This window comes from Mirounga angustirostris, unplaced genomic scaffold (genome assembly GCF_029215605.1).
Source record: "Mirounga angustirostris isolate CCGP_5_RB_7025 unplaced genomic scaffold, mMirAng1.0.hap1 SCAF_7, whole genome shotgun sequence".
In the NCBI taxonomy this organism is placed as follows: domain Eukaryota; kingdom Metazoa; phylum Chordata; class Mammalia; order Carnivora; family Phocidae; genus Mirounga; species Mirounga angustirostris.
The window spans coordinates 27,552,727-27,579,850 of NW_026991715.1; the positions used below are offsets into that span (position 1 = coordinate 27,552,727).

Here is a 27,124-nt window from a genome sequence, read left to right on the forward strand (position 1 = left end):
TGTTCCCTCTCTCTCTGTCTCTCTCTAATAAATAAATAAATAAAATCTTAAAAATATATATATAAAAACCCTTCAACCCAGCAGCCTCATAAGCTTATGGCTTATACTGCCATTACCTACAAAGATGTTTACTGAAGCACTGTTAGTGGTAAAACAACTGAAAATAATTAGAAGAGAAAAATAGTTAACAGTTAAACCATAGTATATTAAAACAAATGAGGTATATCTTTGCCAATGAACTTGGAGGAATTTCCATAACTGCTGTTATATGAGAATAAGTAGATGCAACACAACATATATAATATGACTGAGATCACTTTATTATTTCTTTTTTTTTTTAAGATTTTATTTATTTATTTGAGAGAGAGAGACTGAGAGAGAGAGAGAGCATGAAAGGGGGGAGGGTTGGAGGGAGAAGCAGACTCCCTGCCGAGCAGGGAGCCCGATGCGGGACTCGATCCCGGGACTCCAGGATCATGACCTGAGCCGAAGGCAGTCGCTTAACCAACTGAGCCACCCAGGCGCCCCACTTCATTATTTCTTTAGGGTAAATTCAGAAGTAGAATTGTTAGGTGCTGGGGCGCCTGGGTGGCTCAGTCACTGAGTGTCTGCCTTCAGCTCAGGTCATGATCCCAGGGTCCTGGGATCGAGCCCCGCATCGGGCTCCCTGCTCGGCAGGGAACTTGCTTCTCCCTCTTCCACTTCCCCTGCTGTGTTCCCTCTCTCGCTATGTCTCTCTCTGTCAAATAAATAAATAAAATCTTAAAAAAAAAAAAAAGAAAAGAATTGTTAGGTGCTGAGCATACAGATAAAAATTAGATACAACTAACTCAACTAACATCAGAATGTGACAACTAACACTCTCAACAAGCTAAACACCAGAAAACTGAAATGTGAATACGCAGTTTTCATACACAAGAAATAGGAGGTCTCCCTATTTAGCTGTATCTTCTTTCTTGGCCCTCAGTAAATGTTTTGGCTGTTCCTATAAATGTGAATAAGGCGTATTCTTCCACCTACGCATTTTTCAAAAGAGATAAACATTAATGGTTTTGTTTTTCCAACTATAAAAGTAATACTCTTTCTCAAAAACTCTAATATGGTTAATATAAAGTAGAAATTAAAGGTCACCAATAATTTCACTCCCTTGAAATAAACAATAGTGTGAAGAGTCATATATAGTCATATACATGCAAAAATTACTACACATACAATTCTTATTTAAGAATAAGTTTAATAAACAATGAACTTAATTCCACATTAAGACATACGATTTTTCATTCTTTTAGTGACTGTATAGTATTCATTTAACCAGAAAACACCTGACAGATAACTGGGTTATGTCCAGAATTTAGTATTACAAACATTACAGAACGTTTGTACATGAAACTATTTTAGTTTCAGATTAATTTCTAAATGTGGAATTGCGGAGTCAAAGGGTACATGCTATACCCTTTTAATGTACATCACTAGATTGCTTTCCAAAAAGATTGTATCAATGGACAACCCCACCAACAAAATACAAGACTGTGCACTTTAATCATGACATTTTCAATCCTAGGCATTTGGAGTCTTTTTAAATTGTGCCACCAATCCAAGAGGGCAAAAACCCAATTTCATTTACTCAACAAATATATGAGCCTATCTACTATCGCTAGGCACTGTGCTAGGAGCTAGGGATAAAATGGAGAATCACACACAGATAGTCCCTCACAGTCAACTGCATTCTACTGAATTTCCTGATAGTTAGATTGCACCTATTTTGTGTGTTACTTAGCCATTTATAGTTCTTCTTCTGTGAACTGCATATTCACACATTTTGGCTATTTTCAAAAAATTAAAATTAAAAAAATAACAACTGTTGGTAAGAATGTTGATAAATCAGAACCCTGTGCATTGCTGGTGGGAATGTAAAATGGTGCAGCTGTAGTGGAAAAGAGTTTGGGGGTTACTCAAAAAGTATACCACAGAATTTCATGTGATCCAGCAATTAGACTCCTTAAATCTATACCCAAAAGAACTGAAAGCAGGAACTCAGATATTTGTACACCCATGTTCACAGCAGCACTATCCACAACAATCACTAGGTAGAAGTAACTCTAGTGCCTATCAAAAGATGAATGGATAAACAAAATGTGGCATATACATACAATGGAACATTATTCAGCCTTTAAAAAGGACATTCTGACATGCTACAACATGGATGAACCTTGAGGATATTACACAAAGTGAAATGACCCAGTCAGAAAAAGACAAATACTATAGGATTCCACTTACATGAGGTTCAAAGAAAAGGCAAACTCAGAGAGAAAGTAAAATTGTGGTTGCCAGGAGCTGGGGATAAGGAGGAATGGGGAATTAGGTTTAATGGGCTTAGAGATTCTGTTTGGGATGATGAAAAAAATTCTGTAAATAGACAGTGTTGATGGTTGCACAACACTGTGAATGTACTTAATGCCATTGAGTTATATACTTAAAATGATTAAAATAATAAATATTGTGTTACATATCTTTTACAGTAAAAGTTACAGTAAGCACACAGTAAAGTTTTAATGTGCATTCCCAATGAGCCAGAAATTTATCTTCTGTAATCTTTTAATAAACACATGTATTAGTTTATAGCATTTTAAATTTAATTTTTTTTTAAGTAGGCTCCACGCTCACAACCCTGAGATTAAGACCTGAGCTGAGATCAGGAGTCGGACACTTAACCAACTAAGCCACCCAGGCACACTTTAAATTTTTTTATTTTAAAAAGTTTAAAAAGTAAAATGTGACCTTTAACTTGCTTCTTACAAGTGGTGTTCAGAACCTATTATGACGGTTTTTTTCAATTATTGTCTTAGAACTATGCTGCTGATAAACAGAGCCATTCCACTACCAGATTATCAAATGATCTAAACTCCAAAAGTCTAAATGAGACTTCAGCTAAGATCACAATGAATCTGAAGAGGTTAATTCCTAAAAGGCGGGGAAACAAAGATTGTACACCTGGAGATCAAAGCCACTAGTAACAAAACATCAGGTCCCAAAACTATTTTGCAGAGAAAGACCTCTGCCCCAACATCAGTCATGAGACTTCCACAGCCTTTAGGTTTAAAATACTGTCATGAAACACATGGAAGTAAAGATAATTCTATACTACTTGTGCTTTCTTCATCGTATCTTTATATATTAACTGAATTTCTCATAATCATTTTTCATAACTCACTCTCAACTAGGCCCTCAAAGCTTCCCCAAATTTTACTATCTTTTGCAGATGGATGCTCTTTCCTATTCCTCACAAATATTTTCATGGAGTCCTAGGACTCTCTCTCCTAACTTGCATTCCACAAATGACCTTGTCTTACTGGACAAAGACTAAAAATAGAATATTAAAGATGAGAGAGAGGGGTGCCTAGGTGGCGCAGTTGGTTAAGTGTCAGACTCTTGATACAGGCTCAGGTCATGATCTCATGGGTTTGTATGGGTTTGTGGGATGGAGCCCAGGATCAGGTTCCGCACTGAGGATGGAGCCTGCTTGAGATTCTCTCTCTCCCTCTCCATCTGCCCCTCCCCACTTACCCCTCCCTCTCTCTCAAAAAAAAAAAAAAAGGTAAGAGAGAAATCTTCTTATCAATCAACTTTCCTCGAACTACCAGTATCTGCATCCCTTCTCTTCTTTCCTCTGGTTAAAAAACAGAACTTCTCTCTCTCCTGTGAAAGAACAAGTATGCCCATTTTGCTATCTTCTCCTAGATCTTTAACAATTACTGACTTCTCCCTAGCAACTTCAACTTCTCCCTCCCTCATGAATCCTTTCCAGTAGCATTCAAACATATTCTTCTTAAAAAAAAAAAAAAAAGCATATTCTTCTTTAAAAAAATAAAACGACTTCCCCAACCCTGTATCTCTCCTCCAGATATCACTCTATCTCTTCTCTGTTCTCGTTCATGGCCAAGCTTCTCAAAAGGACTCTTGGGGATTCTCTACTTCCCTGCTCAGTGGGGAGTCTGCTTCTCACTCTGCCCCCTCCCCCATTCATGCTCTTTCTTTCTCAATTAAATAAATAAAATATTTTTTTTTAAATCCGATTTAATTCAAGTGGAAGTCAAATGTTCACCCTCTTGGCGGGCTGACGAGGTTACTGCAGCAAACACTGGAATTCCTCTGGATACCTCCAAAGCTCACTCAACTTGGACCGCAACACAGCATCAAAGGCAGGAAGTAAACACCCAGGCCCACTCCTTAATACACTCTTGGCTTCTGTAACCCCAGCCCTCCCAGTTATCCCATCACCTCTGTCTCCTCGCATTCTACCTACCAAACTTCTCAGAAACCGGTACTTCTCTGTGCTCAGCCATGGGTCTTACTCTGATTCAGTCTACATTCTTTCCCTTCAATCTCATGGCTTAAAATACTATCTATAGGGGCGCCTGGGTGGCTCAGTCGTTGAGCGTCTGCCTTCGGCTCAGGTCATGATCTCAGAGTCCTAGGATCGAGTTCCGCATCAGGCTCCCTGCTCGACGGGAAGCCTGCTTCTCCCTCTCCCACCCCTCCTGCTTGTGTTCCCTCTCTCGCTGTGTCTCTCTCTGTCAAATAAATAAAATCTTAAAAAAAAAAAATACTATCTATATTCCTACAATAAAAATACCCAAATACACACTATTATCACACTTTCTCTTTTGAGATAAAGAACCTGTTTGCTCATGTTCTTTGAATATATATATATTAATATATACGCAAAGTACACATATATTAAAGATTTTATTTACTTATTTGAGAGAGAGAGAGAGAGAGAGCATGAGAGGGGGAGGGTCAGAGGGAGAAGCAGACTCCCCACTGAGCAGGAAGATGCGGGACTCGATCCCAGACTCCGGGATCGTGACCTGAGCTGAAGGGAGTTGCTTAAGCAACTGAGCCACCCAGGTGCCCTTTTTTTTTTTTTTAAGACTTTACTTATTTGTCAGAGAGAGAGAGAGAGCATGCACAAGCAGGAGGAGCGGTAGGCAGAGGGAGAAGCAGGTCCCCCACCGAGAAAGGAGCCCTTTGTAGGAACTCGATCCCAGGACCCTGGGATCATGACCTGAGCAGAAGACAGATGCCTATTAACCAACTGAGCCACCCAGGCGTCCCCTCCCTAAATATATTTTGAATTTATCTGTTTACTACTTTCTCCACAGCCACTGTTCAAAACAAGTCATCACTTTAAAGCTTGAACAAATGCCTTCTAATTGGATTCTTGGTTCCCCTGTTCTCTAGCTAATTCATATTTCATACAGCAGCCAAAGTGATCTTTTTAAAACACAAACCAGATCGGGTCACCCAACCCCTGCTTAAAAATTTTTAACAAGCTTTCCATTTACGTTAGGATAAACTTTAAGTCCTTGATACGGCCTACAAAGCAATGATCTGACTTCCTACTTGATGGGACTCCCACCTATCTCATCAGATTTATTTTATATCTTACGACCCTCCCTTCCCAGTTCCCACCAAGGGTCGGTCGGTATTTATTTATCTGAACTTGTAGTGCTCTTTTCAGCTTCAGGAAATTCATGTGGACAACTCCCTTTTCCTTCATAGTACTTTATCACAATTAACTATACACTTCTTTTGATGGTCATTAATATTTCCTCTCCCACTAGATGATGATCAGGGAATGTGTATTGTGTGCAGCAATGCATACCTAAAACATAACCTAGTGGACAATGACTTGTAAGTAAACTAATGAACTTCATGGCCTGGTTAGAAAGGAACAGTTATCTCACTTACTACAAAATAATACCTGAAGATCATGATAGTCTTTACCTGATACCACAAAATACCAGTATTTCAAAATTGGAATAACTAATACTCATAATTACACTAAAATCAGACACCATCTGCAACAAATTTTAATTCAGCAGACACTTAACATTTGCATTATTTTATTTTATTTTTTAAATTTTTTTTTTTTAAAGATTTTATTTATTTATTTGAGAGAGAGAATGAGATAGAGAGCATGAGGGGGGCAGGGTCAGAGGGAGAAGCAGACTCCCTGCTGAGCAGGGAGCCCGATGCGGGACTCGATCCCGGGACTCCAGGATCATGACCTGAGCTGAAGGCAGTCGCTTAACCAACTGAGCCACCCAGGCGCCCAACATTTGCATTATTTTAGATCAACCAGAATTGAAACACATTTCTTTACTCACCTGTCAAGCTATACAACCTGATTCTATAACTATAACTCAATTCACTTCCTCTCGAAGCTTTTGCTGATACAGCAAAACTTTATTTCCTCACCTTAGCGGCCAAACAGTACCACGATCAATGTATGTTACATTATCAAGCAGACATTCAACTGTGCAGTAACTAATTTGAAACAGTATTTTCCAAACTGATTACTGATAAACCTATTCTTTTTAAAACACTAGACAGTGGTCAGGGGCACCTCTCTGGCTCAGTTGGTAGAGACTGTGACTCTTAATCTCAGAGTTGTGGCTTTAAGACCCATGTTGGGTGTGGCGCCTACTTAAAATAAAATAAAATAAAAATATTAGACAACTTTAAACCTCAATTCAAGAAAAGAAATGTTTATTACATATACAAATATGCTCACACTTAAGGGTAAGCATATGACTATTCATATTACTTGTAAGCAGCTGCCTCCCTTTAGATAATGTTTCTCTCAATAATAATACTACAGGCTTCTTCTCCTAGTAGTCCTGCACGGTTTTACAAGCCATGTAGCTATTTTAGAATCAAAACCAAATCAAATATACTTCTTGTGCTTTTACTAATATTTGAGATACATGTAAATGAAATTTAACTAGTTTAAACTTGTCTCAAAAATTGTTACTACCAAAGCATATGGACAAATAAATTGAGAAGTCTATTTTCATCTTGGAAGATGAATAAATGGGCGGAGAGAATAGTTAAAATTGAGAGCTTACAGTTCCTTTTATAAAGAAGAAAACAACCTTTTGACTCAGCTTCTTACTTTAAAAGCACGCAAATATCTAAAACCCACAAAGGTCTCTTATTGGAAACTTCTGTAATGTATGCATTGATAATTACTTTTATATCTTCATAAAACAGAACTACTCAAGACATTCTTCTGCTTAAAAGTCATCAACAACTCCAAGCTCTATGAAAAATCTAAGTCCAAAGTTCTCATCCCAGGATTTAAAACTGCCCACAGTTCAATTCTCAGCCATTTCTATAACACCTTCAGGGTTTATCTGAGCCTGAAAATAACCTACACACGTTCAGATCCAGATCTTTACTCAAACTAGTCCTTCTAATTAGAATGTCCTTCCTTCTCCCCATTTCTAAATACATACATTTCAAAGTTTACCACATATCCCACTTCCTTCAAGAAGCCCTCCAAGGTTCCTCCGTCACTAAAATTACTTACTTCCCAAAGCATTTCTTTGTATCTCATTTGGCACTTAACACTTGCCTTACATTAGGATTATTTGTTGCTATTCTATCTGCCCTCCCTAGTCATCTCCTTATTATAAGCCTCTAAGAGAGTAAGAACTATAGGTATCTTTGAACTTAACCCTCTTTCCCCTCCAGTGCTTTACAGAGTGGCAGGCATACAACAGATACTCAAAACAAGTGATGAATTTTATAAAGATCACAACTGTAGCGTTACTGTCCCAAGAGTCAAAAAGTCAGTGGGAATACTCACTAAAAGTTGGGTTTCAGAAGATGATGTCACCCCTCGTTTTCTACCCACAGATAGTCTCCCATTTCCTAAGACTTTTGGTTATATCTGGTACCAAGAAGAGAGCAGGCCAGGGCGCCTGGGTGGCTCAGTTGGTTAAGCGACTGCCTTCGGCTCAGGTCACGATCCTGGAGTCCCGGGATCGAGTCCCACATCGGGCTCCCTGCTCAGCGGGGGGGTCTGCTTCCCCCTCTGCCCTCTTTCCTCTCGTGCTGTCTCTCATTCTCTCTCTCAAATAAATAAAATCTTTAAAAAAAAAAAAAAGAAGAGAGTAGGCCTTCCTTTTACCGCATTGAATATATTATCAATCCAATAAAAGCATTAATATTGATACTAAATGAATTCTGTTGCTTTTAAAGGAATTTTTCTACAAGAGTTTATCTAAAAGGAAAACAACATATGTTCAAGATAAAAAAACACATGTACAGAAATGATCAATTTCTATTTTTACTTAAACCCTGTACTTTCAAATGTTCACCAAATGTAAGTGCTAGACTGTAAAATCTCAGAATCATACTTGGCAAACTGAGGTGTAAAAACTGAATGTTTCAGTCTGCAACATCCAGAAAGAAATTATCTGTTCAACAGAGCACCATGAGGCTGCTTAGATTTGTAGTACCTGAGGAAGCCAAAAGAAAATAATACAAGTCCAAACTGCAAAATAAAAGCAATTTTTTTACTTAAAAAGGCACATAGCACATTAAACAAAAGTTTAAAAACACTATACAGCAAAGGTTCCTTGGAGTTTACACTAAAAAGGAATTACCTCAATAATTTCATCATTATTTGCACATGTGAAAGACAGGTGGCAACAAAGTACCTGGATTTCCTGAAATATATTTAGTTCCTCAGAATACTATATAAAATGTGGAAGGGGGGCACCTAGGTGGCTCAGTCGTTATTCGTCTCAGGTCACGATCCCAGGGTCCTGGGATAGAGCCCCGCATCAGGCTTCCTGTTCGGCAGGAAGCCTGCTTCTCCCTCTCCTACTCCCCCTGCTTGTGTTCTCTTTCTCGCTGTGTCTCTCTCTGTCAAGTAAATAAATAAAATCTTTAAAATATAAAAATAAAAAAATAAATGTGGGAGGGAAAAAGCTAATGTACTGAATGAAAAAAGCCTATGCTCAAAGCTTATGAATTTAAATCAGCCCCAGTCCTAACTACCCTATGTTGTTAGAATTTTTTTTTTTTTAAGATTTTATTTATTTATTTGACAGAGAGAGACACAGCGAGAGAGGGAACACAAGTAGGGGGAGTGGGAGAGGGAGAAGCAGGCTTCCTGCTGAGCAGGGCGCCTGATGCGGGGCTCCATCCCAGGACCCCAGGAAAATGACCTGAGCTGAAGGGAGACGCTTAATGACTGAGCCACCCAGGCACCCCTATCCTATATTCTGTTAATAAGGTTCTACTAAAATGTAAACAGGAATACTGCTTTAAGAAGGTTAAGGCCATTTAAGGCTATTGCTCTTTAATCATTGGAACAGAAATTCATAAATTGAGTTATTTATCATGGCACAAAGAATATTTACTTTGAAAGATCAAATTGTGAGTGAGATTAAAAAGTATATCTACTTTTTAACAAAGATTTATTTATTTAAGAGAGAGAGAGAGAGCGCGCGTGCACATTGGGGAGGGGCAGAAGGGAAGGAGACAGAGTTGCAAGCAGACTCCATGCTGAGCAGAGCCCAACGCAGGGCTCGGATCTCAGGACACTGAGATCATGACCTGAACTAAAACAAAGAGTCAGATGCTTAACCGACTGTGACACCCAGGCACCCCTCAAAATATTTTCTAATTCAGACTTGTAACATATTTAAACAGAATTCGGAAGGAATTCTGAAGGCTTTACAATTCCAATTTTAAAACCTATCTCTTCAGTATAGACCTATACTATATATAAAGTACATGTTAACATTCTAGTTCATTCAACAATTACTTAACCAATGTGTTTACTGTGCCAGACACTGGGCTAATGCCAAGGATATAAACCAAAAAAAATTAAAGTAACCCTCATCTCCAAGATTTGGTTGCAGCTAGTCTGACTAGAGAAAAATGGCCAGAGGGAAGGAGGAAGGTAAGGCAGGAAGAAGGGAAGAGAGGGAGGGAGGTTGGTTCTAAGCAGAGAGAACTAGTGCAACCACCAGAAGAGAGAGCACAGCACACACAGGGAAAAGAGGCAGATCAAGTGTAGTTGGAAAATAGGGCTGGGGGAGTACAAAATAAAAGGTAAGACTGGAGAGATATATGGGAGCAGACTAGACCTGTGGGGTTTGTTTCTCAGATCTAAACTATTCAAAGAAAACAAAATCTCCTAGATCTTGAATGTGGACTTTATTCTGTTAACAATAGTAAATATAAAATTAGGTATGAACTCTTTATGTTTATAGCTCTTATGCAACTATAAAACCGAAATTTTAAAAATTAAATACAAAACAAATTTAAAATAACATTAATGTAACAGATTATGTTATTTTATAGAAACTAGACCAATGATGTATTCCATCCTGGAACAGGCAGTCTCAGGTCTGGTTCTATATTATTAAACCACTTCTATAACATGACTTCAATAATTCTAATGAAGAAAATGCTTACAAATATGTTATACTAAATGGATTTAAACTGCAAATGTTTATTTCCTAGTTTAGGGAACTACAACCACATACTACCATACCAGCTAGCAGTCCTTAAATGTCAATTTTAAAGAAGCCTCACTTGTTAACTCCCGCAATCTTGTCCATTTGTGGTTTAGTACCTTACTGAAATCTACATAAATGTGTGTTTAATATAATCACTGCTGAGGTTTGGAACAAAACACTGATACTGCAAACAAACTGTTTCACACTGATTAATTATATAGAGGGGATCCAGCAGATACATTTCACAGTGAAAACATGAGGCTAAGTACAATGCCAGGGTTCTTTTGGGTTTGGCCTGCCTATATTAACAACCTACCATGACATGATCCAGTTTTATTTACCATCTCTCCTTGTCTGAGCCACTGCAAAATCATTAGTACAATGCATTATAACTTGGCACACACACAATCATAAACAAAATCTAAACATAGCAACAAACTCCTAAGGGAGTAGCTGGCTAAAAGGAGTGCTTCAGAAGTTAACATAAAACTCATTAATGTTGGCAGAATCTCTGTTAGAAGAATACTACAGAAAATCAAACACTACTAAGGAGTTTTAAGAAGATAAGTGATGAAATCAGACTTGTATTTTAGAGGGAAAAACTACTATGATACAGGGTGGAGTAGATCATTTTACTAGAAGTAAGGAAGCAAATGAGAAGGCTGTTGGAATAATCAATCCTGGTGAGAAATGAAAGCCTGGATTAAGGCAGTAATACTAGAAATGTAGATATTGTAGAGAAAGGGTTTAGATTCAAAGATGTTAAGGAAGTAGAATCTTGGAACCAGCCAGATGTGACAAGTAAAACAGAGGAATCAAGGACAAGTTGCAGGTTTCTGGAAAAAGCAATGATAGTGCTACCTTCCCGAAGGCAGGAAAAGTGGAAGACTTGGGGGTTAGAGGATTAATTTGTAGAGTTAATTTGTACATAATGAACACTTATAGAAACTACCTGATCAGCTTCTAGCCTTACCTCTCCCCCAGCTTTTCTGGAAATTCTTGCCCCTGTTTACACTACCTTCAGGTTACAGTTGAAGGGTTCAATGAAGTCTGAATCCCTAACTAAAGCTAAGCCAATGCCCAGACCACACCTGCTTTATACGTACATATATACATATTTTTAAAAAGATTTATTTATTTATTTGAGAGAGAGAGAGAGTGCATGGGGTGGGGGAAAGGGGCATAGGGAGAGGGAGAGAGAGAATCCCAAGCAGACATCCCACTGAGCGTGGAGCCTGATGTGGCCTGATCCCACAACCCTGAGATCACGACCTGAGCCAAAATCAAGAGTTAGATGTTTAACATACTGAGCCACCCAGGCGCCCCTATATATATATATTTAATTTATTTATATCTATTCATACACACACACACACACATTCTACAATCAAAAAACCCTAACTACCACCACAGTAAATAGGGACTGTGTAACTAACTGTTCAATCCTAAAACAGTCCTCAAACCCAAGCACCCACCACAGATCTGCTAAGACAGGAGTTGACAAACGTTTTTAAAGCCACATTGTAAATATTTTAGGCTTTGTAGGCCCTACAGTCACCACACTCTGTCATGGTGGCAGCAAAAGGAGCTACAAACAATACAGAAACAAATGGGTATGTTATCTGTGTTCTACTAAAACTTTATTTATGGACACTGAAATTTGACTTTCCTACAATTTTCACAGGCCACAAAATATTATGATTTTTTCTCACCATTTAAAAATGTAAAAACCACTTTCAGTTCACAGGCCATACAAAAGGGAGCACTGGGCCTATTAACCATAGTTTACTGATCCTTGTGCTAAGGATACATAACACAACACATAACTGCCTTCCCATAAAACTTCCAGATATCCTCAGTGTTAACCTTAAGACAATAGACAAGGAAAATAATCCTAGCTGACAGAACTGAAAATCTTCATTTGGCTTACCAAAGAACTCACTCCATTTGCAAGGAAGTAGGTCAACAAATGAAGGCCCATGTAACTGGCTGGTTTTAACATTTACCTTACACTGTACCTGCCCAGCAAGATATGGTACTAGTTTTGGAACAATGATGCCTTCCTCTCCCCTCCCATCCCCTCCCTAAGAGTTTTAGTTTTGTTGTTTTTTTCTTCCACAACTGTGTATCAGTTATGTCAGGGATGATTAAATTTAGTATTTAGCCCATAATTTTCAGACATTGACGAAGCATATCTAGACCCAATTAACGAAGGATATCACCTTTCGAATCTGGACTCAGAGAACAATGACCTCTGGACGTGTTAGCGAGATAGAATTTGGGTTGTCTCCATTGAAGAGTTGAGGGTATTTGCTGGTATATACAGATAGTTAAGAGTATGGTTAAAAAATACTAAATATATAAATATAAGAAAAAGTAGGGCTGTGTGTGTATTAAATAGCCATGGAATGAATGAGGGGGACAACTATGTTTTAGAGTGCCTTTTATTCCACTTCTCTGGAATGCTGCAGTTAGAGCATGTTATTACAGTGTAGCCCCCTGTGGTCCAGAGGTGGACATATAACCTAATGAGTCCTTTTCCTGGAACTGGGATTGAGAGTCAAGACAGTCTCTGATAGTAACAGATGTAAAATTTACAACTCAAAAGACATTAATAAGTGTTAAAGTTGGTCTGTAACAAGGGAGAACTAACTGAACACACAAAGAGCATCTACTGAGCAATAAAGACATTCCTTTTTTTTTTTTTTTAAAGATTTTATTTATTTGACAGAGAGACACAGCGAGAGAGGGAACACAAGGAGGGGGAGTGGGAGAGGGAGAAGCAGGCTTCCTGCAGAGCAGAGAGCCCAATGAGGGGCTTGATCCCAGGACCCTGGGATCATGACCTGAGCCGAAGGCAGATGCTTAACAACTGAGCCACCCAGGCGTCCCTAAAGAGATATTCCTAACCACATCTGCAGCCCCTGGATCCACCTGTTCCTGAGTTCTAGCTATCCTCCTATGGGTTGATTGCCTTTCTTAGAATTCACTGGATACCTGATATGTTCTCAACAAATTCTTTTTTGCTTAAGTTATGTATGTCACTCTCCTAACTAAAACAACGTCCCTACGAGCAATCTAAAGGGAGGTATTCAGTTGAATGAAAGAGTTCTGGTTCCCACAAAACACTTAAAGATGGTAGCTGAAGCAATATAAATGGATGAGATCACCCACACGAGTGAAATCAAGAATGCCAAGGCTAAAATCCAGAACTATCGATATCAAGGGATTAGCAGAATTAACAGTCTGCAAAAAAGTAACTGGTAGGCAGAAAGGCAGAAAAGGGAGTCATAAAAGTCAAGGAAGAAAACAGTATCAAGGAGAAAACGGTTAACAAAAGCAAGCAGAGGGTGCCTGGGTGGCTCAGTCAGTTAAGCTTCTGCCTTCAGCTCAGGTCATAATTCTGGGATTCTGGGATCTGGCCCCATGTTGGGTTCCCAGCTCAGTGGGGAGTCTCCTTCTCTCTCTGCCCCTCCCCCTGATCATGCTCTCTCCTCTCTCTCTCAAATAAATAAATAAAATCTTTAAAACAAAAGCTAGCAGAGAAGAGGTAAAGGAGTAAGCAATGACTACGCAATTTGGAAATACAGAAGTCACAGGTGGCCTTGGTAATAGCAACTTCACTGGTAAGATAAGAAGCCAGGCTGAAGGTTTAAGAGTGTAGAGGAAGTACACAACACTACCCATGAAGTAATCTTGCCATTTAAAAAAAAAATTCAAGGGGCACATGGGTGGCTCAGTCGTTAAGCATCTGCCTTCGGCTCAGGTCATGATCCCAGGGTCATGGGATCGAGCCCCGCCTCGGGTTCTCTGCTTTGCGGGAAGCCTGCTTCTCCCTCTCCCACTGCCCCTGCTTGTGTTCCCTCTCTCGCTGTGTCTCTCTCTGTCAAATAAATAAGTAAAATCTTAAAAAAAAAAAAAAAAAAAAAATCAAGCCTCAGGGTGCCTGGCTGGTTCAGTTAGTAGAGCATGTGACTCTTGATTTCAAGGTCCTGAAGTCAAGCTCAATGTTGGGCACAGAGTTTACTTAAAAATAAAAATTCAAGCCTCAATCAGATTAAGCTTCTAGATGTAACTACTAATATACAGGAAAAAAAGGGACTGAGGAACATATTACATGAAACCACAGGGATGTAATCAGCACAATCTGGATGGTGAGAATTCTCATAGGGCAAAGGCATGGCTTCTTTAACAAATGTATAGAAACACGAATAAGAACAAAAAGATACAATCTCATTTGGCTCCTAATTCAAACAAACTGTTAAAACAAAAACTGTAATCAGGGAAATTTGCACACTGACTAGATACATGATGATACTAAGGAATTAGTATTAATTTCCTCAGTGAAAGGTTGGATTATTATTTTAATCCTTATTCTTTAAGAAATACATATTGAAACAGTATTAAACAGTCTTTATTTTACTAAGATGTCTTCCCTGATACACTGTGCTGGATGTCACCCAGCAGGCTATGGTCCCATAGTTAACAAAACAAATAAGAGAGATAACAGAGTGATGCAGGGATTCAAAGGTGCTAGGTGCCAAAGGAGTAGGGAGGGGAGTCAAGCAAAACTTTAGGAAGGCAACAGTATTTGCACCGGGCCTTAAAAGACAGTGAAATTTTAACAGGTAGAGAACAAGAAAGGAAAAGTGATATTCCAGATGGAAGAAATGGAAGCAACTGCAAAGAGGTGGGAAGGCCTGTCAATGCAGAGCACTGGCTTATACTCACCTCTCCATAAAACGGGTGTTACCATAATGAGCAGAAAAGCGAAGTCAAAGTGAAAAATCATAACCCACTAGGCATCTCTAACAACAAAATCATGACAGCCATTTAGCCCTTAAGCTCCAGGGAACACAGTCCCAGGATAGGTCACGACAGTAACTGGTAGCAAAACCATACTGGCTTTCTAGGGCAATCTATCCATGTCAATCCCTGATTTCCCCTACCACACACACATAACTTTGGAAACACAATGCACAAGGTTCTTTTACCCATCCTAGGAAATAATCGAAAAAAATCAGTTTAAAATAGTACCCAATAATAAGCTTTGTCTACCCACCTAAAAGCCACCACCATGGTTTATTTGGCACTCCAACCGAGGTAAAGTTACATGAAATGCCTTCCCTCAGAACATGCCTCAGGTTACAAATTTTTAAATAAAGTATAGCTGATGAAGCAGGTAGATATTTTTTAGTTGTATCTACCAATTCTTTTTTTTTTTTTTTTTTTAATTCTACTGTAGTTAACACACAATGCTGTATTAGTTTCAGGTATACAATATGGTGATCCAACAGTTCCATACATCACTCAGGTGCTCATCAAGACAAGTGCACTCCTCTTGCACAGTGCACTATATGTTAACTATACTAGAATTAAAATAAAAATGTTTTAAAAAGGCAAGCGGATTCCTAATCCCCTTCACCTATTTCACCCATTCCTGCCACTCACCTCCCCTCTGGTAACCATCTGCTTATTCTCTAGAGTTAAGAGTCTGTTTTTTGGTTTGTCTTTTTTTTCTTTCCTTTGTTCATTTGTTTTGCTTCTTAATTTCCACGTAAGTGAAATCAGATGGTATTTTCTTTCTCTGACTTATTTCGCTTAGCATTATCCCCTCTAGCTCCATCCATGTTCTTGCAAATAGCAAATGGCAACATTTTATTCCTTTTTATGGCCGACTAATATTCCATTGTGTATGTGTGCGTCTACATATATATGAATGGATATAAATACATATGCATATATATATACACACACATACATATATATGTATATCAATGGATATGTGGGCTGCTTCCATAGTTTGGCTATTGCAAATAATCTGCAATAAACATAGGGGTATATATATCCCTCTGAATTAGTGTTTTCAAATTCTTTGGGTAAATACCCAGTAGTGCGATCTCTGGATTGTAGGATAGTTCTATCTTTAATTTTTTGAGGAAATACTGTCTTCCACAGTGTCCACACCAGTTTGCATTCCCACCAACAGCGCACAAGGGTTCCTCCTTCTCTATATCCTCACCAACACTTGTTTCTTGAGTTTTGAATTTTAGCCATTTGAAGAAGGTAGAGTTTAATATTTTTTCCTTCAAAAACAGAATTAATAAGTAGTCCCAACGTTAAAATGCTTCAGGAATATTTTGGAAATGAATTCAGTGGTTCTAATATTTTCTGTATGCCAATACCATTAAAATTCTTAGGATATGATGCTAGTGAAAATGAACATCAAGACAAACAGGAATGCAGATGACCAGCCAAAACTCAGTAACTGTCATGTTTATTACATCCTCTTCCATGTACTAGAGTATCACTTCAAACAATCTAGATGAGTATAAAAACTTACTTCAAGTAGGGGTGCTTTTCTTAAAGCAAAGGAAAAAGCAGCAGAGTGAGGTTAGCTTTAAGCAGTCTTTAATCACTGACTACACCTTATTTCACAATAACTAAGACTGGCACACACCCTCCCAGAAATCAAACATAATCATTCCAACTTATCAGAGGAAATGAAAAAGGAAATGAGTAAAATATAATGAGGACTGGGAGTTCAAAAGCTGGGAAACCTGTACCTTATATAGGAAAGTTAAAAAAATTTTTTTTGAGTATAGTTGACACAAGGAAAGTTTTAATAGTAAGCTACCGGAGAATAGAGATAAAATAAAAAAATAAAACCTAAGTCATCAACTTTTATAGTACACACTGCACTTCTGGATCATTGTTCAGGTATGTCTTCAATACTTATAAGAACACCTCTCAGACTTTATGAAAAATACTATGAAGAGAAGGCCTCGTACATTTTGGACTCCATTCTAAACCAGTAGATGGCCACAAAAGAAGAAATACCTGTTTTCTTTGTTCCTCTCAGGTACACATAAAGCCATGACATTTACCTTAACTCTTCAAAACAGGTAAAATAAACAACTTTTAGAAGGCTTCATCTTCTGTCATCTTCTGCAGCTGACAGTCACTTTTTCCCCTTCAAATACTGATCACTTGCTCATAGTTTTCTTTAGATTACCATTTTGTGAAATTTAGGTTGGATATCATATTCAAATTCAACCTAATAGTTGTGTAAAATACTGGGGAGGATATGGAGAGATATATAGTTTGTGTTCTAAACACACTACAAGAGACCTATAAGAAAATTACAATACAAAAGGAGAATGTATCAACTGTTACAAACGGCATACAATAACTCAAGAACACAGAGAATATATGTCATCTGACAAGTAGAAAGTGAATCTGAATGAAAATATTATATCTTTAGGAATTCTTAATTACAGAGCTTCACCAAAGCACTGTACAATCATCTTTACACCCCAAAACTGTAGAGCACTTTCCAATTAACACAGCTAAGATTTTTTTTTTTTTTATCAGACAGTAAAGGTTGGGTCATTCACAGACATGCTATCTTGTCCCCACTTGACGCAAAATTTTAAAGTAGAATTTGCCTACTGTTCCTGCAGAGCTAACAAAACCAAAGTCATCAGCACGCAAGCCACCACAAACTGAATGAAACTGGTGATATTAAAAAAATACATATATTGCATCCAGGTAGTGACTCTAAAAGATAATTAAAAATAACTTCTTGAGGGTTTTTTTTTTAATGTTTAGAGAATGAAAGATGCAGTGATGAATAAGGAAAATAAACCTGAGAAATTTAAAGAAGCCAGCTTTGTTAAAAACCAAGTGGCCACTTGCCAACACTTCTTTATGCACATATGACCAAAGATGATTCCAAGCAGATTCGCAGGCCACAAAGGCTCCTTATCAAATGCCAAATTAAGAAAATTCTCATAAATATTTCAATTTTGATATGTCAAAGTACACTTAAATTTAAAAAAGCACTTTACAAAGCTTTGCAGAATCAATATGGAAACAAAGCTTTGAGCTTTTAACACCTGAGTCCTAAAAAATCAACACATTTTAAAACGTCACATTTACAAACATCTTACTCACAGACACCTACAGCTTAGATTCCGTCAAGACAAATACCGGTCACTGGAAAAGGGACTGGCCTTAGGTTAAAATTTCCATAAGGCCATCAGGAAAGAGATCGTACAATTCTGAATTGCAACTGACTACGAGAACCCTAAATCGAACTCTTCGTCTTACTTGAACTCCACACACGAGCATTTCAGATTTGTACTTTCAACTTCCTATAAATGATATCTATTGTGAGAGAAAAAGCCATAAGGATACTCCTCAAAGTCCTATACCCCATGATCCATCCTCAAAGAGTGGAAGGAACAGCAAAGTGGAAGGAACAAAGCACTGACGTCAATTACGAGATTAACCCCGGGCACAGGCAAGCTGGAGGAAAGGCCTAAACATCAATGTCCAAATACGAGCTATCGGGATAACAGAACGATTGCGAAGTTATGGGGGGCATTCAAGTATTACACCCCCCACCCTCTCATTTTTAGTTAATCCCCTTCGCTAGACGAAGGTGGAAAATTTTTTTCCTTTTTTTTTTTTTTTTTGCAGAGAAGGTGGGGGGGGGGGAGACGTGCGCAGGATCGCGAGAGGGAAAGCGAGAACTAGTTGGGTAATGATAGCCAGAATCTAGGCCCATTTTCTCTTTAACTAGAAATAACTTCCAATTGAAGAGGGTATTAAAAAGTAACAAATCAGTCGACGGAAATTTTCTGAGGGCAGGAACGAATTAAGAAACGAAAGCGGAAAGGAGAAACGGCGAAACGATGGATTTCTGGGAATATTTGTTAGGATGGGTTAGCCTTATTTATTTATTTATTTATTTATTTTTTCCGAGGGCGGGGGGTGAAACGGGAAGAAGCGGGGCGAAGCCGGATCGAGCAGCCCTGGCCTGGAAGGTCTCCCCGAGCCCCCAGGCGGACCCTGTGCTCCGTCTCCCCCACCCCCACCCGGCGGCCAGGCCCGGCCCGGCCCTCAGTCAGTTCCGTCGGCCCGTCTCACCTCCAATCCCTGCTCCGCTAGGCCCGAACCATCTCCCAGCTGCGGCAGCGGCGGCGCCGGGCCTGCACCTTCACCGGACGCGCATACGAGCCCGCCCGGGGGGAGGGGGGCGGCGACAGGCTGCCAAGGGCGAGGGGCTCCGGGCGGCGGCGGCGGGGGTTCGGGAGGGCTGGAAAGGCGCAGGCGGGGGCGGCGGCGACGCGCCTCACACGGAACAGGCGGAGGTCCCGCCCCGCTCCATGACGGTCGGGCCCAGCCCGGGACGGCCGACTGAGGCGGCAGGGGCGGGCCGACGAGGACCTGGCACCGGGATCCCCGCCCCGTCCGCTGGAGGCGGCGGCGGCGACGGCGACTCGGCTCCCGCAGCCAGGACTGTGACTGACGCAGCGGCCGTGCCACCCACGTGACCAGAGCCGGGCGGGGGCGAGGCGTCACGTGGCGACGCCTCGCCCCTCCCCGCCAGAAAAGCTGGGGGACTGCGGGGCCGCGGGGCCTGCGGCGACGGGAGGCGACACGGGGGCGGTGACGTGCGCGGCTGTCGGGTCGGACGACCCCGGGCAGGCGGAGCACCGGCCCCGGTGGCCTGGGCCCGAGCTCCTGGGCCCCGCGGCCGCGCAGGGCAGGGCGGTCGGGCAGGACCGGGCCTGCAGATCACACCCTCCTGTGCACGTAGCCGCTACCGAGGTTCGGAAGGGCGGGGACGGGCCGAGCCGGATGGACCGGTTCTGGGGCTCAGGTGACGGGGGTCAGGCCGTCCGCCCCTGGCGGGGGTCTGGCCGAACCCAGAGCCCCCTAGACCGGCTTCCCGGTGCTGACGTCGGTGCCCCGAGGCCAGCGGCCCTCAACAGGTCGGCAGAGAAAGGAAGTCTCCAGGGACTCACTGCAGGAGGATGCTTGGAACCTCCCTTGAGCTTCTCCCATGAAGCCTCGCCAGCCCTTTTTGTTCGTCATCGAAACATTTTCTGCCACTAAGACTGTTCTTCAGGATATCATTTTCAACACTTTCCTTCATCTCTTAACATGCTGCCCGTCAGGGCAAGCTATAATTTAATTGAGGGTAAAATAATAGTTACAGACCAGACAGGATTTTCAAAGGGTCTCATAGAACCCAGTTTGGTAATTGTTCAGAGAAACTACCTCTGGCTCATCATTTGAAAAACACTTTATAATCTCCTGCCTCTCGCCTGTTTTCTTTCTGTGAGGAAGCTTCAGGAAGCTGTGTTGTCTTGTTTTGTTTACTTTCTGCTAATTTTGAAGAAAGCATTTTGAAGATTGCTTTTGATAAGGTTCAAGGTTTTTGAGGAGCTTTGTGATAAACTATTATGAGGAATGTGCGTATGAAAATGTTTTTATCAGGTGCCTGGGTGGCTCAGTCTGTTAAGCATCTGCTTTCTGCTCAGGTCATGATCCCAGGGTCCTGGGATAGAGTCCCTCATCTGGCTCCCTGGTCAGCAGGGAGTCTTCTTCTCCTTCTACCCCTCCCCCATGCTTGTGCACCTGCGCGCGCGCGCTCTCTCTCTCTCTCTCTCTCTCTCTCATCCTTGCTCTCTCTCAAATAAATAAATAAAATCTTTTTTTAAAAAAAAAGAAAATGCTGGGTGCCTGGGTGGCTCAGTTGGTTAAGCGACTGCCTTCGGCTCAGGTCATGATCCTGGAGTCCCGGGATCGAGTCCCGCATCGGGCTCCCTGCTCGGCAGGGAGTCTGCTTCTCTCTCTGAACCTCCCTCCTCTCATGCTCTCTATCTCATTCTCTCTCTCAAAAAAAAAAAAAAAAAAAAAAATGCTTTCATCAGCCCTAACAAATGGTAATTCACCAACATCAATAGAAATATAATTTTTTTCTTTTTAAAATTCTGAATTGACCACCTATTATTTTTTAAGCTTCACTGTCTATATCTGTATAGATTTTATCTTTATATGTCTATAAAATGAGGAAGTATACTAATGCAAAATTCAAAAAGCACTCTGACGAAATAAGAGTGAAAAAGAATTCCTGCTCCCATCCCTGCCCTTCAGCTACCATAGTCCTGGAGGCAATCATTTAGCATATATTTATGCATGTTCTAATGTATCCCTCCCAAGAGATGTTATCAATAAATATGAAAATACAGTTATACAGGGGTGCCTGGGTGGCTCAGTCGGTTGGCAATCTGCCTTCGGCTCAGGTCATGATCCCAGGGTCCTGGGATTGGGCCCCGCGTTGGGCTCCCTGCCTCTACCTCCCTCCCCTAGCTTATGTTCTTTCTCAAATAAATAAATAAAATATTAAAAAAAAAAACAGTTGTACTTCTTTTTACAGGAAAGATAATATACTATATATACTGTTAAGTTCTTTCCTTTTTTCACTTAAAATATCCTGGATATCTTTCCATATTGATGTGGGGCCACAAGCAAATGGTCAGGGATTCTTGAGACGTTTTTGGTGCAAAAAGGTGCTTATTATTATAGCATGAGAACAGGAGCTGTGGGCAAGGAGCTGCACTTTTGTTGAATGAAGCCAGGGGTGATCTGCTTAGAGCTCAAGGGCGTGCAAGGAGTATTACATCATAAACGTCTTCCTCAAATTTCTACTAGTAAGATTAGTTTTGGAAGATTTCTCTGGTGCTTATCATTTGGCTGGATATTAATTTTCAGTGAGATTTACAGGCAGTCATGAGACCCTTTAAAAATGGAGCAGTCAGCCCCTGTTCGATCCTTATCTAAACTATGCAGGCTATAGGTCACCTCTCTGGGCTAAAGGTGAACATTTTTCTGCTTCTACACATCATCACATATCACTACATAAAGAACTGCTTCATTCTTCCTAGTGGCAGTATAATTTTCCATTGTATCCAAATATCATATTTAGTCAATCCCCATGGCTGGACATTTAGATTGTTGCCAAGCCAATATCACAAACTAAGCAGCAACTGATAACTAATTACACCACGCAAAGGGCAATGATACCAATAAATTCTTCAACTGGAAGCTTTAGATCAAAAGGTATTGTTAATTTTGATAGATATTGCCAAATTGTCCTCCATAGAAGTTGTGCCAATTTTATTTGCTTTCTTTCAAATTTGGCCTAGGAAGATTTACAAGGCTATATTGGGAGGGAGTGGGGATGAAAAGGGGTAAAAGGAAGATTATTTATCATTTTATACAATAATTAAAGAAGTTTTGGGCGCCTGGGTGGCTCAGTCGTTAAGCGTCTGCCTTCGGCTCAGGTCATGATCCCAGGGTTCTGGGATCGAATCCCACATGGGGCTCCCTCCTCGAGGGGAAGCCTGCTTCTCCCTCTCCCACTCCCGCTGCTTGTGTTCCTGCTCTCGCTATCTCTGTCTCTGTCAAATAAATAAATAAATAAATAAATAAATAAATAAATAAATCTAAAAAAAAAACCAAAACAACCAACAATTAAAGAAGTTTTAAGATGCAAATTGATATTAAATAAACTTTGCAAGAAAGTTCCTTTACTTATATTGGAATAAATGTTACTCAGAACAAATGCTAACCAAATGATGATATGCTTTTTGTTCTGTAAAGGATCATGATAACCTTTTTTTTTTTAAAGATTTTTCTTTATTTTTTTTTAAAGATTTTATTTATTTATTTGAGAGAGAGAATGAGAGAGAGAGAGAGCACATGAGAGGGGGGAGGGTCAGAGGGAGAAGCAGACTCCCTGCCGAGCAGGGAGCCCGATGAGGGACTCGATCCCGGGACTCCAGGATCATGACCTGAGCCCAAGGCAGTCGCTCAACCAACTGAGCCACCCAGGCACCCAGATTTTTCTTTATTTTTGACAGAGAGAGAGACAGCGAGAGAGGGAACACAAGCAGGGGGAGTGGGAGAGGGAGAAGCAGGCTTCCCTGCTGAGCAAGGAGCCCGATGTGGGGTTCGATCCCAGGACCCTGGGATTATGACCTGAGCCAAAGGCAGACGCTAAACGACTGAGCCACCCAGGCACCTGATAACCTTTCAGTATAAAGTGAGGACCTTACCTAAAAAACAAAAAAGGGGGATTGAGGGTAGAAAATGAAGACTTCCGCGCCTGGGTGGCTCAGTCTGTTAAGCATCTGCCTTCGTCTCAGGTCATGATCCCAGGGTCCTGGGATGGAGTCCCACATTGGACTGCCTGCTCAGTGGGGAGTCTGCTTCTCCCTCTGCCACTCCTCCCACTCGTTCTCTGAGTCTCTCTCTCAAATAAATAAGTAAAATCTTTTTAAAAAAATGGAGACTTTTCTATGGCATTATTCTGTGAATAAGAATTTTCTTCCCTATCAGCAATGAGAGAAAAAAATCCTAGAAGTATTTCTCAATAGGTAACATTTTAAAACTCTTATCATTTTATTTAATCAGATGCATCCATTTAACAGTGAATTTTCTGTCTCTATTTTTATATTCTAGAATGTAAGTCAACTGCACAGAATGGAGAAATAGTAAAAATAACAACCATATAGCTGTAAGAGAAAAAAACCTCAAAGAAATATATGATTGTTTTATTTACATGAAAGATTTTAACAAAGTATTCAATATGTATTGTTCAGTAGCAATTCTGAGTAGAGTTCGGGTTTTTAAGTTTTTTATTTTTAAAATTTTTTTCAGAGGGGGAGGGGCAGAGGGAGAGGGAAGGGGGAGGGGCAGGGGGCAGAGGGAAGGGGGAGGGGCAGAGGGAGAGGAAGAGAGAAAATCTTAAGCAGGCTCAATTCCCAGCACGGAGCCCGTCTTAGGGCTCCATCTCACGACCCTGAGATCACAACCTTAGCTAAAATCAAGAGTCAGACACTTAATCAACTGCGCCGCCCAGACACCCTGAGTTCTGTTTTGTTTTTTTTTTAAAGATTTTATTTATTTATTTGAGAGAGAATGAGAGAGAGCACATGAGAGGGGGAAGGGTCAGAGGGAGAAGCAGACTCCCTGCTGAGCAGGGAGCCCGATGCGGGACTCCATCCAGGGACTCCAGGATCATGACCTGAGCCGAAGGCAGTAGCCCAACCAACTGAGCCACCCAGGCGCCCGAGTTCTGTTTTTTTTAAAGTCACTTTTTGAGGTACAATTCTCATACAATAAAATGCATCCTTCTTAATGAGTTCTGACAGATGTGTACAGTTGTGTAACTATCACCATAATCAGGACATACATTTCCATTACACCAAAACATTCCCTCATTCTCCTTTGTAGTGAACCCCTCACCTCAACCCCCATTCCTGGCAACCACTGATATACTTTCTTTCCCTATATTTTTACCATTTCCGGACTATAACATAAATGGAATCATACAGTTTGTAGCCTTTTAAATCTCGCTTATTTCACTTAGCACAATGACTTTGAGATTCATCCACTGTTGTTGCATGTATTGGTAATTTATTCCCTTTTATTGCTGAGCAGTAATCTATTATATAGATATAACATAGCTTGTTTATCCATTCATTAGTTGAAAGACATTTGAGTTTCCAGTTTTTAATGATTATGAATAAAGCTGACATAAAAATCTATGTGCAAAGTTTCATTCAGGCTTTAAATTTATGATTTTTTTAAATTAATTTAAAAAAAAGATTTAATTTTTGAGTAATCTCTGTACCCAACGTGGGGCTTGAACTCACAACCCCAAGATCAAGCCAGCCAGCTGCCCCTAAAATTATTTTCTGAGAGTCACATCTAGGTTTAGGAAATACCAAGCCACAACTTCATCTACATAAATATCATTATATATTATTTTAGAAACTCATAATTCATTCATTATGTATCAAACATTTATTAAACACCTATATATAACAGGTACTATTCTAGGCACATGGATAAAACAATTGTCAAATTCCCCTCCCAAGAAATACCACCCAAACAATATGGTGATAGGCAAAACTGAGTTTACTATTTACGGGTAACAGAGATCAGTATTTTGACAGTCTCAGTAACATTTCCAAGGGGGAAGGTTTTGGGGTCTGGTTTAAGGGGGCTCTTCAATCAGGAGGCTTGATTAGGATTTGGTGACAATCATGACATAATAGGTTAGGATTAGTGGACACAGCAAAGTAAGTGTTTTTAAGAATCTTGGAGAGTGTATTCATTATTATCGCTGCTCTAACAAACTACCACAAACTTAGGGGCTTAAAATTGCACGAATTGGGGCACCTGGGTGGCTCAGCCGTTAAGCGTCTGCCTTCGGCTCAGGTCATGATCCCAGGGTCCTGGGATTGAGTCCCACATAGGCATCGGGCTCCCTGCTCAGCTGGAAGCCTGCTTCTCCCTCTCCCACTCCCCCTGCTTGGGTGCCTTCTCTCGCTGTGTCTCTGTCAAATAAATAAATAAATAAAATCTTTAAAAATAAATAAATAAATAAATGAAAATAAAATTGCACGAATTTATCATCTTACAATTTTATAAGTCAGAACTCTGACACAGATCTTGCTGGGTTAAGACCAGGTTGTTGGCAAGGCTGTTTCTTCCCAGACACTCTAGGACACAATCCCTTTCTTTGCCTTTTCCAGCTTCTAGAGGCTATCCACTTCCTTTGGCTTGTACCCTCTTTCATCTTCAAAGTCAGCAATTGCTGGGTGAGTACATTCTTAAATCACATCACTCTTTCTCTTCTGCCTCCCTCTTCTACTTTTGAGAACCCTGGTGATTACTGTGGGCCAACTCAGATAACCCAGAAAGATCTCTCTATTTTAAGGTCAACTGAATTAGCAGCTTAATTCTATCTGCCACCCTATTTCCCTTTGTCATGTAATATAGCATGTTCGAAGTTTCCAGGGATTAGTGCATGGACATCTTTGGGGGCTGCTATTTTGCTTATCACAGTGTACGCAGTCATTTAAAGTCATCTACTGCAAAAATAGAAAAGATTCAGCACTGTGAGAAAAAAAAAGTTAAAAAATAAAGTTACCTACTGAAAAGCGGAGCAGTCTGATGTTCATTTAAACGGGATTTTAAGGGGTGCCTGTGTGGCTTGGTCGTTAAGCGTCTGCCTTCAGCTCAGGTCATGATCCCAGGGTCCTGGGATCGAGCCCCGCATCGGGCTCCCTGCTCAGCGGGAAGCCTGCTTCTCCCTCTCCCACTCCCCCTGCTTATGTTCCCTCTCTCGCTGTGTCTGTCAAATAAATAAATAAAATCTTTTAAAAATAAATAAATAAATAAGTAAATGGGATTTTAAGAAGTTCCTGAAATGAACAAGAAAGCTCCTTGCAATTTTTCTCTTCCTGGTTAAAATGTTCCTGGAATTGTAGCTATGTTGAGGATGACAATAAAATAATTACATTATGTTAATGCTGACAGTACTCTTGTGGATGTAGATGGTTTCAGTTCTCAGTGTCCCACTTCATAGTTCTTCTTCAACCTGAGCTGGAGACCATTAACATCTGGGGCCATGATCAATCCAAATCTTCACTGTTATTTCAAGTGTCAAAACGACAAATCAAATTTCTGGGGGCAGTTGTTTCAAATTGCGTAAGTGCCAGGATTTCCCACTTTTAATACTACTAGGGAACTGGGGAGAAAACTGGAGAACACATCCCTCAGAGTTCCCCCTCTGGGGGATGAGAGAGCTGGAGTATTTATACAACGACTCCTGTAGGTCACTGATGAAGGCCGCTCCTGGGGATGTTCATTCACCAGCAGCTCCAGCCTGTTGCATGTGAGCAGAGCTGACTCCAGCAGCAAGAGAGTCTTCACGCAAACAAAATCAGGAACATCTGAACAGTTTTGAAATGATAGAGGCAAGAGAAGACAGATGGGGCACCAACAATGTCTGCTTTGATGATAGTTACTGTATATACTCTATGGTAGGCACGATGCTAAATACTTTTTTTGAGAGAAAGAGAGTTCGTGTGCGTGCGTGCGCTCCTGCATGTGCGGGGGCAGGGCAGAGGGAGAGAATCTTCAAGGAG

General features: G+C 40.5%; 1 protein-coding gene across 2 annotated transcripts in view; it reads right to left on the reverse strand.

Annotated features, from left to right (window-relative positions):
• Positions 1-19,636, reverse strand: part of AFF4 (ALF transcription elongation factor 4) — an 86,833-nt gene extending 67,197 nt beyond the window's left edge. For both annotated transcript variants that reach the window (XM_045892542.3, XM_045892550.3), the window contains exon 1: positions 19,260-19,636. The gene's annotated coding sequence lies outside the window, so the exon portion shown is untranslated. The remainder of the gene's footprint in view (positions 1-19,259) is intronic.
• Between the last annotated feature and the right edge of the window lie 7,488 nt (positions 19,637-27,124).